The sequence below is a fragment of the Leucoraja erinacea genome, unplaced genomic scaffold, assembly GCF_028641065.1.
Source record: "Leucoraja erinacea ecotype New England unplaced genomic scaffold, Leri_hhj_1 Leri_976S, whole genome shotgun sequence".
In the NCBI taxonomy this organism is placed as follows: Eukaryota; Metazoa; Chordata; class Chondrichthyes; order Rajiformes; family Rajidae; genus Leucoraja; species Leucoraja erinaceus.
The window spans coordinates 21,283-37,924 of NW_026576923.1; the positions used below are offsets into that span (position 1 = coordinate 21,283).

A 16,642-nucleotide genomic window follows, 5' to 3' on the forward strand; every position below is an offset into this window, starting at 1 on the left:
AACATGGGAAATCCACACAGCATCAGTGAACAGGATCGGAAGGAGGAGTCTGTAGGTGCATCATCTACAGGCAGATGTCGGTCATCGACAAGTATGGCTTTGCGTGTTAATTAGAACACGTTTACTGTACAGCTGTGACATTATGGATATAAATCTAGTTTAGCAACGGGTAAATTACTGTACTTTAACACAACGACCCGTAGATACTTATTTACCAAAAAGAAACAAAGTGTTGGAGTAACACAGCAGGTCAGGCAGCAGGTCGGGGACACAGATGGGCGAGGTAATAACAAGGAACTGCTGGTGCTGGTTTATAATGAATGGCGATACAAAACGATGACGTAAATCAGCGGATGAGGCAGCATCGTTGGAGAACATGCAAGGGCGTAATAAACCCTTTTGCAGACTAAGGGTCGCCCATCCATGTTCTCCAGGGAAGCTCTCTGCTGCGATTAGTTGCTCCGTATCCAAAGAGAGGTGACGTTTCTGGTCGGGAGAATTCTTCACATACAGTAAAGTACTGTGTGCAGCTCCGGTGAGCATATTACGAACAGTATTTGCGAGCAGCAGAGCCGATGCCAAACAAGATGAATTTCAGCAATCCATATATTGAACTAGACTAAGTGCGACCCGTTGGGTCCCGGCCTCACACGGGAGGGCTGGATACCCAACACAATATTCCACATCTGCAGCAATTCCAATATTGCTGGCCAGTGGGAAGGGGGGTTTCTGTTGCGCTAGTATGAGTGTTGTGGGCCGAAGGCACTGATTTCCAGAGGGCTAGTATGGAGTTTGTGGGCCGAAGGTACTGATTTCCAGAGGGCTAGTATGGAGTTTGTGGGCCGAATGGATTTTTGGGCTGGCAGCTCAGTCACTGAGGCCTGGCAGTACAATCACTCGGACCTGGCAGGCTGGCGGCTGAGAAACTGCCAGAAATTGTGCCCAAAACAGGTGACAGACAGTAAGAGAGAGAAGGGGGAGAGGGTGGACTTAATGGATTATTGGGCTGGCAGTTCACTAACTCACGGCTCGTGGGCTGGCAGTGCAGTCACTCACGCCTGGTACGCTGGCAGTTCACTCAGTCATCCCACCTACCTTCCCCCCCCCCCCCCCACTCTGCTCCTTGCCATTCCCCTCCCACCCACACATTCAGTGCATCTCCAAACAATCCCCCCCCATACACTCTTAGTGGCTCTCCCACAGAGCAGCCATTCCTGCCTATTAGGTTCTATTGTGATGAAGAACACACAGCATTAAAAGTGCAAAAAGGTTTTATTAAAGTTTAAAATGTGAATGACTTAAAATATAAGAACAATTTAAATTTTAAAGAGGTGATTGATTACGTTTTTACTTGTTGTGTCTTGTTGCGTCTTATTGTGTTCTGCTGTTCACTGCCTCTTAATGACTATTTCCTGTTGATAAAAAGAGACAATTTTAATATAGAGAAAGTCAGCGGTCAAATTTTAAGAAGGAAAATCTGAGAATATCTCAGAAGTCATCATTCAACGAAGCACGCTATTAATGACAACATTCTTGGGCGATGTTCCATCCTTCAGGAAACCTTTGACATTTCCCTTCATATTTCTGTTGAGCTAGTATGTTGGGCCAAAGGTACTGGTTTCCAGAGGGCTAGTATGGAGTTTGTGGGCGGAATGGATTTTTGGGCTGGCAGCACAGTCACTGAGGGCTGGCAGCTCAGTCACTGAGGGCAGGGCTGGCAGCTCAGTCACTGAGGCCTGGCAGTACAATCACTCGGACCTGGCAGGCTGGCGGCTGAGAAACTGCCAGAAATTCTGCCCACAACAGGTGACAGTCTGTAAGAGAGAAGGGGGAAGAGGGTGGACTGAATGGATTATTGGGCTGGCAGTTCAGTCACTTACAGCTGGTGGGCTGGCAGTTCACTAACTCACGGCTCGTGGGCTGGCAGTGCAGTCACTCACGCCTTGTACGCTGGCAGTTCACTCAGTCACCCCACCTACCTTCACCCCCCCACCCCACTCTGCTCCTTGCCATTCCCCTCCCACCCACACATTCAGTGCATCTCCAACAATCTCCTCCCCATGCGCTCTTAGTGGCTCTCCCACAGAGCAGGCATTCCTGCCTATTAGGTTCTATTGTGATGAAGAACACACAGCATTAAAAGTGCAAAAAGGTTTTTTTTAAGTTTAAAATGTGAATGACTCTTAAAATATAAGAACAATTTAAATTTTAAAGATAAGATTTATTAATTTTTTACTTGTTGTGTCTTGTTGCGTCTTGTTGTGTTCTGCTGCTCACTGCCTCTTGATGACTATTTCCTGTTGATAACAAGAGACAATTTTAATATAGAGAAAGTCAGCGGTCAGATTTTAAGAAGGAAATTCTGAGAATTTATCTCAGAAGTCATCATTCAACGAAGCATGCTACTAATGACAACATTCTTGGGCGATGTTCCATCCTTCAGGAAACCTTTGACATTTCCCTTCATATTTCTGTTGAGCTAGTATGTTGGGCCAAAGGTACTGGTTTCCAGAGGGCTAGTATGGAGTTTGTGGGCGGAATGGATTTTTGGGTGGGCAGCTCAGTCACTGAGGGCTGGCAGCTCTGTCACTGAGGCCTGTACTGGCAGGGGGCACCAACATGCTTGGTGTTGCTGAAGACTTCTGTCCACAACTTCAAAGCATTCACCCCTAATCATTGGACATTCATCCCAAACAATGATTTTCACTTGCCTCGTGAAATGTGCCGTCTTAGAGTTCTTCTCGATGTTGCACAATGTATCCTCGGCCACTTGGATGGGTATCTTGAATCGAGAATGTGTCGTTCTTCCACCAGGCAGAAATGTAGCTGCTATCCTAGAGGATACTACAGCAATAGCCACATCACATAACATTTCCTGACATGATGTTCAAATAGCAGCCCAAAGACAATTTCAGTTGTTAATGAACACTGAAGATTTTGTGCAAAACATTTTTTTGTGGTGGGGGCTGTCAGGGTGGGGTGCGGGGTGGTAAACATCGTGCTGCCAAGGGAGGGGCACAGCTTCAGGTGGGGGTTCTCGTGAGCTGATGAGAAATGTGGGGGGGGGGCTCATGCAGGGGATGAGGGCGGTTTCAGTAGGGGGTGCATCTATTGCCAGGCGGATGTGGGGCATGTCAGTGGAGGAGAGGGGGCAGTGAGTGATTTACTCATGACCTGTGGACTCACTCACTGCCTTGGGATTGACTCATGCCCTTTAGACTGATTGACTCTCACGGCTTGTGGACTGACTGATGCCCAACGTCTAGAGTCGCATCCGACTTTTGTAAACTGAAAACGGTAACATCTACATTGAGGAACAGCTTCTTCCTGACAGCCATCACACTAATAAACTTAACAAATAAGCTCTGAACTACGAAATACTATTATTTCACACACACACACACATATATATTCACACGCACTCACACATATATTCACACACACACACACACATTCACTCACATATTCACACATTCACACACACACACGTACACACACATTCATATTCACACACACACACACACACACACACATTCACACACGTATTCGCACACGCACGCATATATATATATACACACACATATTCTCTCTCACACACACATTCACAGACACACATATTCACACACACACACACACACACACATTCACACACACACATACACACACACATTCACACACACACACACACACACACACACACACACACACACACACACACACACACTCAAACACATTCACACATTCACACACACACACACACACAGACACACACACACACACACACACACACACACACACACACACACACACACACACACACACACACACACACACACAGACTCATACACACATACTCACACACACACACACGGACTCACTCACACACACAGACTTAATCACACACACATATATATATACAGACTCATCCCCCACCTCAAGACACTGCCCTATGGGTGGTAAATGTCGTGCAGCCAAGGGCAGCTTCAGGCGGGGGTTGTCGTGAACTGATGAGAAGGGGGTGTGGTGTCCTCATGCAAGGGTTGTGGACGGCTTCAGTAGGGGGTGCATCCTATAGCCAGGCGGAGGGCAGCGTCTTGAGGTGTCAGTGGAGTAGAGGGGGCAGTGAGCGATTTACTCATGACATGTGGACTCACTGCCCTGGGATTAACTCATGGCCTTTGGACTGACTCTCCAGCTTGTGGACTGACTGATGCCCGACTTCTGGAGTCACGTCCGACTTATGTAAACCAAAAACTGTAACATCTACATTGAGGAACAGCTTCTTCCTGACAGCCATCACACTATTAAACATAACAAATAAGCTCTGAACTACAAAATATTATATTATTTCACACACACACATATATATTCACATGCACTCACACACATATGCACACACACATATAATCGCTCACAAATATTCACTCACACATATTCAGACACACATGTACACACACATACATATAGACACATGCACATATTCACACACACACATTCACTCACACACATATTCACACACACACACATATTCACATGCACACATATATATTCACACACACACACAGAGAGGGAGGTTTCACGGCAGTCGGGTCACGACCCATGACCCGTACTGTTGCTACGCTACACCAAATGGATTACATGCGATGAACTGCAGGTAGGCACTTACCATCATTTCCAACTCCATCTTCCAGGGAGATGCTAACCGAATTTCATTGTCTCTGTACTGTACACTGACAATGACAATTAAAGTTTAACTGAATCTGAATCTGAACCTGAACGTAGCGGATCCGTTAAAACCCGCCGAAAATGTCCATTTTTGCGCTGAAAATAATTATGGAAATCGGGATGAGCATGTGAGATATTTAGCCTACTTCAGAATTCCAACAGTGAGGAGAAATGACAGTAGATAGAAGTGAGAGCTGAAGGGACAACAAACAGAATGCTTAGCGAACATTGGCCGTTTGCTCACTACATTTCATCAACACTAAAGCATTATTTGTGTTTTTTCTTGATTCCTTTGGCATCTAAAAAGTTTCAGAAGTGATAAATCTGGCTGTATTTTTAAAAAATAAATCGCCCATGGTTCTCAAGTGGGTTTTTACCTACAAAATGAAAACGCATCTGAAGAAAAAATTACAGCCAGATTTATCACTTCTGAGAATTTTTAAATACCAAAGGAATCAAGAAAAAACACGAATAATGCCTTACTGTTGATGAAATGCAGTGAGCAAACACGATAATTCCAATATTTTCAATTACGATATCTGCACAGCCAATCTTTACCAAGCACTTTAGCTGCTGTTGTCCCTTCAATTCTCGCATCCCTTTACCTTTATTTCATTTCACGTTTGGAATTCTAATGTTGGGTACATGTCTCTCACACTTACCCCAACTTCCACATTTTTTTTCAGAGCACAAATTCAACATTTTGGCGGTTTTTAACAGATAGGAAAGTACGCGTTTCTTGCATTAATAACATATACTGGAAGTGACGGATGTCTTCAGATGGTTTGAGCGGCTCCGTGCGTCAAGTCCTATTACCTTGTGACCTTACGTGCAACCCCCTATTCACACACACACTCACGCAAACACACACATATATTCTCACACACATATATATATATTCACACACACACACACACACACGCACAGACATATTCACTCACACACACACACACACACATTCACACAGACACACACACTCACACATTCACACACACACACCTATTCACACACACACACACATATATATTCACACACACACATTCACACACTCTCATATGTTATTTTCCGGACACAATTCCTCCTTTTACACACACACACGCACACACACACACACACACACACACATTCGTCACACACACACACACACACACACACACACACACACACACACACATTCACAATTGCAGATTTTGCTGAAACACAATTGCCGCTGTGGATGTAACAACACTTACCAGTCTGTAGAATCATTCAACACCTCGTGCACGTCTTCAGCGCCATCTTGCCTCCGACCGGAAATGACGTCATCGCCGCCATCTTCCCAATCACCGGAAATGACGTCATCACCGCCATCTTACCGATCGCCGGAAATGACGTCATCGTCGCCATCTTCAAACCGCCACAATCACAAAATGTCCGCCAATTTTAAATTTAAACACAGTGCTGATCGAAATAAAAAGGTTCTTTCGCGCATTACTGGCCTGAAAACGTTGCAACAAATGCATTTCAATTTACATCACCATTTCAAACACAATAGACATCATGCTTTAGTTACCTGAAAACCGGTGCAATAATTTTAAAACCCAAGAGAAACAAATTTGCAAAACGCTTTACATCAATAACAAATGGTTTTATTTTCATTTCACAGTTCAAACACAATATAGATAGACAAATATAAAAATGTTTTTTATTTTCAATTCACAGTTCAAACACAATATAGATAGACATATACAAATGGTTTTTATTTTCAATTCACAGTTCAAACACAATATAGATAGACATATACAAATGGTTTTTATTTTCAATTCACAGTTCAAACACAATATAGATAGACATATACAAATACAAATGGTTTTTATTTTCAATTCACAGTTCAAACACAATATATATAGACATATACAAATGTTTTTTATTTTCAATTCACAGTTCAAACACAATATAGATAGTAGACAAATATACAAACTCTTTCCAACAAAATGCCAAGAAACTTCAGAGCATGGTGAATAACATACATATCAATTGGGTGAAAAAGCACTCACCTGGGAGCAGAGCTGCAGCTCAGAGAGCCGTGACCCTTTCACTTCGTGGCCGGCAAGAAAGTGAGTTGAAGCGGGACGCTTCCGGGTTTTATAGCCCCTCCCTCCCCTGCCGCCAGCGGGGGCAGCAGAGAGAATGGGGAATGATGTAAAAACATTAATATCTCGGTCATATTTCATCGAGGGGAAAAATCCTCGGCACACATGCGGCAGAGGGGGGCTCTGAGGGAGGTGGCCAAAAATGACGGCCGTAGGTGGCGGCGTTCTCTCGGAAATCGCAGCACAGATCGGGAAAAGCGGTCAAGAACTGAGTTTTAGTAATGTAAATATTAAATAGAGAATCACCCTCAACAGAAGCACTAAGGGAAGATTGGGAACATGAGCTAATGATAAAGATCTCGAAGGATAGATGGGAAAAGTATTTGATGAATACACATAACTGTTCTATTAATGCAAGACATAATTTAATTCAATTCAAAATTATTACATAGACTATATTATTCAAAAACGAGGTTCAATAAATTTTATCCAAATGTCTCTCCCAGATGCGATAAATGTTTGTTTCAAAACGCTAATATAACACATTCATTTGTAGGATGTACAAAGTTGAATAAATTTTGGAGTGATATATTTGATATATTTACAAAGCTTTTCATGTCAAGAATAGAACTCAAAATGGAATGGATTATATTTGGAATAATAGGAGAAGATACCAATTTAAATAAAGACCAAAATGTTTTTTTTAATTATGGGTTAAAAATTGGAAAGAAATTGATACTTACATTTTGGAAAAATACAACCATACCAACTGTTAAAATGTGGATTAGGAATATGATGGACATAGCACGCCTTGAAGAAATGAGACTCCGACTAATAGAGAAATATGTCCAATTCGTAAGGAGTTGGTCTCCTTTCATCGACTTTTTAGAATCATGTGATGCAGCGGTATGGTAAAGATTGCTGATTTCAGTTCATGACGTGGATAGATCTACATCTCCGAATACAGATTTGAAAAATTCTCTTTTCTTCTATTTCTACTTTCCACTTTTTATTTATTTATCTTTTTTATATACACACGTCACGTTTTTCTACTCTCTACCATCTATTTTGCCACGTTTTCCCCTTTCTATTGTTTTCTTTTTCTTGTCTTGCTTACTTCCTTCTCATAACATAAAACTAGAGGTTGTACATAGAATGGATTACGGTATGACATAGGTGGCACCTAAAATTAGGTTCCACTGTACTGTTTTGTACTGTATTAACTTCTAATAAAATAAACAAAAAAAAAAAACAAAAAAAAGAAAGCACCTTTTCCTGCAAGGGCTTATTCGAAAGATGATTTATGCTGGCCGCCAATTTCCGTTCCAGTGGTCTTCCAGCACATGGGGTTGCTACATAGCCCCTGTTCCAGACCAGCCCAGCCCTGGTCACCAATGCTAGCCTCCAGTGATGAGGGAGCAGAGGGTAGTGCACAAGACACTGTGGAGGAGGTGCCTGATCTCCCTCCGTGAGAGCGCTCTTTCTGCGCATCCCGCTGGAGCATCTGCTCCAAGAGCTGTTGTATGCAGCTCAGGCGGCTGTCTCTCCTCCGTTTAGGTGGAGACATGTCCCCGTCCGACGAATCGGAAATCACCAGCCGGTTGGTTTTCCTGGTGGATTTTTTCCCAGTCCGCTGTTCAGGCATTAGCGGGACTGGGCTTGGCTCGGCGTCGGGGATGGTGGAGCGCTCTATGAGCGGTCCTGCCGCCTGTTGCTGCCCCCCTGAGATTGAACGCTCCTCTGGTGGAGTTGAGCGGGGGGCAGTTCTCTTTGAGAGTTTTTTCTTAAGTGCACTCATTTCTGTAAGCAGAAAACACACACACAACTCTCCTCCTCCGTTAGACTCCTTTCCACACCTCAGTGTACTTACCTAATGGTCCGTTTTTTAAACTGCAGCGGGAGAGCCTAACTCCAGCTGCCGCCGCTTGTTGCCCTGCTGGCGTAAAGACGCGCATGCACGCTGAGCGGGTTCTTCACGTAGTCACTCACGTGACTCCGAAGTAATATCTTAGGTCTCAGCCCATAAAGATTAAGTAGCTCTTGATTTTTCCCACATTAAGCCTCATTATTAGTTTCAATGTTATACTAATCTTTCTTCTGAAATACTTTGTTCACATTAGTTTCTACAAAGAGTTGACGCAGTCGGCGAGCGAGAGGGATGTTGGAACGGTAACTTGCCCAATGGCTAATCAGTCGGCACAGAGCTGAAGATGTTGGTTGTGAGGAGGGCAGAAGGGCAAACCAGTATAATGCCTCAAATAACCATATAACCATATAACAATTACAGCAACAAAAACAGGCCATCTCAACCCTTCTAGTCCGTGCCAAACACGTATTCTCCCCTAGTCCCATCTACCTGCACTCAGACCATAACCCTCCATTCCTTTCCCGTCCATATAACTATCCAATTTATTTTTAAATGATAAAATCGAACCTGCCTCCACCACCTTCACTGAAAGCTCATTTCACACAGCTACCACTCTCTGAGTAAAGAAGTCCCCCCTCGTGTTACCCCTAAACTTCTGTCCCTTAATTCTCAAATCATGTCCCCTTGTTTGAATCTTCCCTACTCTCAGTGGGAAAAGCTTATCCACATCAACTCTGTCTATCCCTCTCATCATTTTAAAAACCTCCATCAAGTCCCCCCTTAACCTTCTGCACTCCAAAGAATAAAGACCTAACTTGTTCAACCTTTCTCTGTAACTTAGTTGCTGAAACCCAGGCAACATTCGAGTAAATCTCTTCTTTACTCGCTCTATTTTGTTGACATCCTTCCTATAATTAGGCGACCAAAATTGTACACCATACTCCAGAATTGGCCTCACCAATGCCTTGTACAATTTTAACATTACATCCCAACTTCTATACGCAATGTTCTGATTTATAAAGGCCAGCACCCCAAAATGCCTTAAAGTTAGGCTGCAGACAGCATTGTAGGGACACAAAGATGACCAGGAGAGGAGAGGGACATTGGTTCGCGGGAACATCGAACTCGCAATGGCGCCAAAAATGGCGGCACCAGCATGTATAAAATATGCAATCAGAACTTCACTGTGCAGTTGCATATGTGACAAGTAAAGTTCGGTTGAACTATTGTTGATCATAAGCTCATGACTTTATCAATTATTTTGTGTCAATTTGTTACTCACTGTCTTTTGCTTACAGATCGCTATGTTGCTTCCACTGATCTTTGGTGTTTGCCCTCTGAGCTATCAGCCGTCCTTTATTATAATGTTGCCGCTAACTCATTATTTCAACATGTCAGCATCTTCTGTCTCAGCTTCCACCAGCTTTCTTAATGATTGATTAGTAGAATGATACAGCATAGAAACAGGTCCTTTGGCCCAAGCCGACCATCGATCATCCGTTCTCACAAATTTTATGTTATCCTATTTTTAATAGTAACTAGACTAAGTGGGACCCGTTGGGTCCCAGCATCACAAGGGAGGGCTGGTCACCAATGCAATATTCCACCTCTCCACCAATTCCAATACTGCTCGCAAGTGGGGGGGGATGTCTGTTGCGCTAGTATGGGTGTTGCGGGCTGAAGGTACTGGTTTCCAGAGGGCTAGTATAGACATTGTGAGCTGTATGGATGCTTGGGCTGCCATCCAACTGTTGCAACGATTTTAAAAGCCAAGCCATGGCAAACAATTGGGCTGCAGACACCCGACAACCAAAATTTATTTTGTGAACAAAAAACTGTTAAAATGGGCTGCAGCCACTTTACAGCCGCATCGAGGGGACTCACCGTGGAGTAGACGTGCGTTCAGTGTTATTCGCAGCTCAGTGATCCGCGACCCTCTCGCTTCCTGGGTCTGGCAGAGACTAAGTGAGGCACGACACTTCCTGCTTTTATAGGCCCTCCCCCTGCCGCCAGCGGGGGCAGCAGAGAGAATGGGGAATTTTGTAAAAACATTGATATCTCTCTCATTTCTCATCGAAGGAAAAAATCCTCTGCACTCATATGGGTCTGAGCGAGGTGGCCAAAAATGACGGCCATAGGTGGCGGCATTCCCTCGGAAATCGCAGCACAGTCGGCCAAAAGCGGTCAAGATCAGAGATTTAGTAATATAGATCAGTCAAGAGTCACGAATGTTTTATTGTCCCATGTTCCAAAACGGGACAATCAAGTTCTTACTTGCAGCAGCACAGCAGATATGTAAACATAGTACTCTGTGGACTCATAATAAACAGCAACAGAAAAATCAGTGTATGTTAAAACAGACAAATAATAGTATGTTAAACATTTGCATATTTGCAACGCTCGTTCATATACCAGTTCTGTGCGATCCCATATTCTTATCCACCTGACACACTAGGGACAATTTACAAGAGGACAATTAACCTACAAACCTGCACGTCTTTGGGATGTAGGAGGCAACCGGGTCACCCGGAGGAAACCCACGGGGTCACAGGGAGAACGTGCAAACTCCACACAAACAGCACCCAAGGGCTGGATCGAACCAGCGTCTCTGGAGTTGAGAGGCAGCAGCTCAACCAACTGCTCCATTGTCCCCCTTTCATTGTGTCACTCACAATTTGCCCAAATGCTTCTATCTATCGGACATATCTTTGCACAACTGATCCGCAATTCTGAGTCCCTCGCCATCTTCCAGTACCGCCTCAAGACCCATCTCTTTACCTCTGACTATCCTTAGCCCCACGTCCCCCTCCCTTTTCATCTGTGCTTGAATTGTTGCTCTGTTTTTGTTTTGTTTTGTTTTGTTTTGGTTTTTGTTTTTGTTTTTTTGTTTTTGTTTTTTTGCCTTGCCTTGTAAAGTGACTTTGAGTCCCTGAAAAGCGCTATATAAATTCAATTTATTATTATTATTATTAGATGGCAATTTTAAATTGACAGTCCTCAGCTGACCTTCTCAATAAAAAGAATTGGTATTTATACATCATTTGTTCTGATCAGGGAAAAGATCCAAAATATTTAACTTACGAAGAATTTGTTTGATTTCTTTGAAGTTCAGTCTAAGGTGCCAGAAAATAAAACAAGAAATGCTAGTTAATTAACCTTACTAATGCTGCGGTCTCCGTTTCAAGGAGCAAAAGAATAGGCTTCAACATTTACACTCAGTTTAATTGCTGATGGCCAGATAGAGAACTAACAAGACATGTCACAATGTTCTTCCAAAGCATAATTTGTAATGGAAGGTGCAGGTGGCAAACACAAGCCGTCTCTAAATTGACAAATGAGAAACATCATCACAGAGTTTCCATCAGCAGGTCCAAGGACAGGCAATGCCTCTGATGTGCTGTCCAGAAATAGCTTTCAATTGCTCAACCTCTCATTGTCAAAATAGTGGTGTATAATTGCTGAACCAATATTGGAGTGGTGTACAACGGAACAGCAGATGCTGCTACTGTAAATACCAGAGATGAGACACAAAGTGCTGGAGTAACTCAGCAAGTCAGGCAGCATCTCTGGAGAAAAAGGGCTGGGTGATGTTTCAGGTCGGGACCCTGCTTCACCTGGACCACACTTCTTCCCACTCTGCCTCCCGCAAAGACTCTATCCCCTACTCCCAATACCTCAGTCCACGCCGCATCTGCTCACGAGATGAAGTGTGCAGGAAAGAGCTGCTGATGCTAGTTTAAACCGAAGATAGAAGGGACTGACCCTGAAATGTCACCCATTCCTTCTCTCCAGAGATGATGCCTCTTCCACTGAGTTACTCCAGCTTTTAAAATTTATCCCAAGATGAGGAGATCCACACCCAGACATCCGAGATATCCTCATTCTTTAATGAACAGAGTTCTCCTCTTCTCTCGTAGATGAGGCCCTCACATTGTAATTGTAATTAATTTATTAGCCAAGTATGTAAAAACAAACAAGGAATTTGATTTCCCATATAGTCATACCAGAAAAGCAACAAGACACACTACATAACAATTAACACAAACATCCACTGTGATGAAAGGCAGCATCTCTGGACAGAAGGAATGGGTGACATTTTGGGTTGAGTAGCCAATCTGAAGAAGGGTCTTGACCCAAAATGTTTCCCATTCCTTCTCTTTGGAGATGCTGCCTGTCGTGCTGAGTTATTCCAGCATTTATCCAGCAGTTTAAACCAGCAACTTCCTACACATGTAGTGTACGGGGATCACTGGTCCAAAGGGCCCATTTCTGCACTGTATATTTCAACAGAATTATCCATGTACCCATCCAACTCAGAATCAGAATCAAATGATCTATAACAACATTTAATAGCCTCAAGCCAAGAACCAGCCTGAATGAAATGATATTTATTCACAGTGGTGTAAGATTAAAGATGCAACCTTACCTGAACTGCTATTGGGGAATGCACCACTGGATCATCAACGTAGAAACATCTGAAGTCTGAAGAAGTTTGTCCCAACCCAAAACATCACAATAAACAATAGACAATAAGTGCAGGAGGAGGCCATTCGTCCCATAGAGCCAGCACCACCATTCAATATGATCATGGCTGATCATCCCCAATCAGTACCCCGTTCCTGCCTTCTCCCCATATCCCCTGACTCCACTATTTTTAAGAGCCCTATCTAGCTCTCTCTTGAAAGCATCCAGAGAACCTGCCTCCACCGCCCTCTGAGGCAGAGAATTCCACAGACCTAGCCACATTCCCCAGGGATGTTGCCTGACCCACTGAGTTACTCCAGCTGTGTCTTTTTATTTTGTCCTTTCACACTACGAACCATTCTGAAGCAGTATACCCATGCACAAATGTAAGGACTTATTTCGATAGAGGGTAAGGTGGGTGGTAAAGGGTCCCAAGCCTCACCAATGTTCCCATTGTTTCTCAGTTGCGGCATCATGCTCCAGGATAGCACAGTGGGACAGCTGGTAGAGCTTCTGCTCACGGCTCCAGAGACCCACATCGCAGCAGCTGTCCGCGAGGAGTTCGCATGTTCTTCCCGTGACTGCATGAGTTTTGGCCGGGAACTCCCTTTTCCTCCCACATCCCAAAGACTTGCGGGTTTGTAGATTAATTGAACTCCGTAAATTGCCCCAAATGTGTAAGAATGGATGGGAGTGGTATAACATAACATTAGTGTGAATGGGTGTTCAATGTTCTCCCAGTGACCGTGTGGGTTTCCTCCAGGTTTCCTCCCACATCACTAAATTCAATTACAGGAAAAATGACAAAAACAGGAAAGTAGACTATTATCTGAATTAGGAAAGGGGGAGATGCAACGAGACCTGGGTGTCATGGTACACCAGTCATTAAAAGTAGGCACACAAAAATGCTGGAGAAACTCAGCGGGTGCAGCAGCATCTATGGAGCGAAGGAAATGGGTGACGTTTCGGGCCGAAACCCTTCTTCTGACTGATAGGGGGTGGGGGGGAGAAGGAAGGAAAGAGGGAGGAGGAGGAGCCCGAGGGCGGGGGGATGGGAAGAGACAGCTCGAGGGTTAATGAAGGGGAGGAGACAGCAAGGGCTAGCAAAATTGGGAGAATTCAATGTTCATGCCATTGGGCCGCAAGCAACCCAGACGGAATATGAGATGCTGTTCCTCCAATTTCCGGTGTTGCTCGCTCTGGCAATGGAGGAGACCCAGGACAGAGAGGTCGGATTGGGAATGGGAGGGGGAGTTGAAGTGCTGAGCCACCGGGACATCAGGTAGGTTATTGCGGACTAAGTGGAGCTGTTCGGCGAAACGATCGCCCAACCTGCGCTTGGTCTCACCGATGTAAAACAGCTGACATCTAGAGCAGCGGATGCAGTAGATGAGGTTGGAGGAGATACAGGTGAACCTATGTCGCACCTGGAACGACTGCTCGGGTCCTTGAATGGAGTCGAGGGGGGAGGTGAAGGGACAGGTGTTGCATTTCCTGCGGTTGCACCGGAAAGTGCCCAGGGAATGTGTGGTACGGGAGGGAAGGGGAAGAGTTGGCTAGGGAGTTGCGGAGGGAGCTGTCTTTGCGGAAGGCAGACATGGGGGGAGATGGGAAGATGTGGCGAGTGTTGGGGTCACGCTGGAGGTGGCGAAAATGGCGGAGGATGATTTGTTGTATTTGCCGGCTGGTGGGGTGAAAAGTGAGGACTAGGGGGACTCTGCCCTTGTTGCGAGTGCGGGGATGGGGAGAGAGAGTAGTGTTGCGGGGTATGGAAGAGACCTTGGTACAGCCTCAGCTATGGTGGAGGAGGGGAATCCCCGTTCCCTGAAGAGCGAGGATATTTCCGATGCCCTGGTGTGGAAGTCTCATCCTGGGAACAGCTGTGGCGTAGGCAGTGGAATTGGGAGTAGGGGATGGAGTCCTTACAGGAGGCAAAGTGGGAAGACGTGTAGTCCAGATAGCCATGGGAGTCAGTGGGTTTGTAGTGTATGTCGGTCAGAAGTATATCCCCTGCGATGGAGATGGTGAGGTCAAGGAATGGTAGGGAAGTGTCGGAAATGGTCCAGGTGTATTTGAGTGCCGGATGGAAGTTGGTAGTGAAGTGGATGAAGTCAGTCAGTTGTGTGTGGGTGCAGGAGGTGGCCCCAAAGCAGTCGTCAATGTAACGGAGGTAGAGGTCGGGGATGGGGCCCAGGTACGTATTGAACAAGGATGTTAAAAGTAGGCATGCAGGTGCAACACGCAGTGAAGAAAACGAATGGTATGTTAGCATTCATAGCAAAAGGATTTGAGTATAGGAGCAGGGAGGTTCTACTGCAGTTGTACAGGGTCTTGGTGAGACCAAACCAGGAGTATTGCGTACAGTTTTGGTCTCCTAATCTGAGGAAATACATTCTTGCCATAGAGGGAGTACAGAGAAGGTTCACCAGACTGATTCCTGGGATGTCAGGACTTTCATATGAGGAAAGACTGGATAGACTCGGTTTGTACTAGCTAGTATTTAGAAGATTGATGGGGGATCTTATAGAAACTTACAAAATTCTGAAGGAGTTGGACAGGCTAGATGCAGGAAGATTGTTTCCGATGTTGGGGAAGTCCAGAACAAGGGGTCACAGTTTAAGGATAAGGGGGAAATCTTTTAGGACCGAGATGAGGAAAACATTCTTCACACAGAGAGTGGTGAATCTCTGGAACTCCCTGCCACAGAAGGTAGTTGAGTCCAGTTCATTGGCTATATTTAAGAGGGAGTTAGATGTGGCCCTTGTGGCTAAAGGGATCAGGGGGTATGGAGAGAAGGCAGGTACAGGATACTGAGTTGAATGATTAGCCATGATCATATTGAATGGCGGTGCAGGCTCGAAGGGCTGAATGGCCTACTCCTGCACCTATTGTCTATGTTTCTATGTTAATTATACATTGGAAACATGCTGTGTAAATCAATCCTATTGAAGGATTCCATCAACATGGGAGATTATACATCTAATATGCTCCAGAACCCTTGAAATTGTGTGTACAAATGATAAAGGGCAAGAATGCACAGCCCTTGAACACCTGCTGTACCTAGCGCCCAAAACGTCACCTATTCCTTTTCTCCGGAGATGCTGCCCGACCTGCTGAGTTACTCCAGCACTCTGTGTCTAACCCGTTGAATGACATATGTAATGAATTAGGTTTCACTTTGTAGCATCCTCGATTGAGCCTACTGTAGAACCTGAAGCACTGATCTTCCAGTATTGACTTATTTTTATTCTACACTAATTCAACAACAAAAAGTTTCCAAATCACATTGTTTATCTGTGAAGGTCATTTTGCTGAATACCACAATAGATGACCGGAGGTGGTCAAAGTAATGTTGAAGAGCATTTTTATGTCTTTTGGGCCAGTCTACATTTCGATGACCTTGTCGAAGCTGGGAGAATGCCAAATGTGTATCACAGAGATGAATCCAATCCAATCCAATCCAACTTTATTTGTTAAGCACTTTATAAGACAACCAATGTTGACCAAAGTGCTG

General features: G+C 44.5%; 1 long non-coding RNA gene across 1 annotated transcript; it reads right to left on the bottom strand.

Moving 5' to 3' along the window:
• Positions 1 to 2,711: 2,711 nt before the first annotated feature.
• Positions 2,712 to 14,121, bottom strand: LOC129695178 (uncharacterized). Its single transcript, XR_008723122.1, has 3 exons — positions 6,762 to 14,121; positions 5,958 to 6,203; positions 2,712 to 2,844 (listed from the first exon to the last, which is right to left on the bottom strand). It is a non-coding gene; the product is annotated as an uncharacterized LOC129695178 (long non-coding RNA).
• Positions 14,122 to 16,642: the final 2,521 nt, after the last annotated feature.